The following is a 687-nucleotide window of genomic DNA, read 5'->3' as shown; positions in this document are numbered from 1 at the left end:
CCGGGAGGGGCTGAGGGGGGCCCACTAACCAGAAAGCGCAGGGGCATCGGCGGCCCGCGCCGCGCCCCCGCGGTGATTAGCTCCAGCGGCGCGACCCGGGAGGGCGGACTCTTTCTTAACCCTCGGCGTCTCCCCCTCCCTCTTCCTTTTTAAAGGACGCCTTGCAGGCAGAGCCGTCAGCAACCGGGAGGCCGTTTGTACTTGGCCGCGGCGGGGCTGACTCCTGCTCCGGTGACAGACAGGGGCGGGGGTGCAGGGGCCGCCGGTCCCGGGCGCCCGCACGTGGGGATCTCGAATTCTTCCTCCTTCGGGCTCCGCTCCGGACCCCCCGGCGACGGCCCCGAGGAGGAGCGCGGCGCGGCGCTGGGGTCGCCCGCCCGGGACGCGATGGCTCCCTTGAGGAGCGGGGAGGGCGGCGGCCGAGGGTTCGGCGCGCCCCTGGCGCGGGTCGCAGTATGAGACCGGCGAAGGGCGGCAGTAGCAGCCCCAGCAGCAGCCTCTGCCGGCGCCTCCCGCGGGCCCTCGCCCTCCGACCCCGCGCACCATGCAGACGCCTGGCCTGCGGAGTCCGCCGCGCAGCCGCTGCCGCCTCCCCGGCCCCCGCTAACCCCCGCCAGAGGGGCCTCGGACGCCGCGGCCAGCCGCCCGCGCCGCGCCCCGGGGGAGGCGGCACCGAGGCGCTCAGCC

Source organism: Herpailurus yagouaroundi, unplaced genomic scaffold (assembly GCF_014898765.1).
Source record: "Herpailurus yagouaroundi ecotype Mexico unplaced genomic scaffold, PumYag 28, whole genome shotgun sequence".
Lineage (NCBI taxonomy): Eukaryota > Metazoa > Chordata > Mammalia > Carnivora > Felidae > Herpailurus > Herpailurus yagouaroundi.
Note: the sequence above shows the minus strand (reverse complement) of the source record.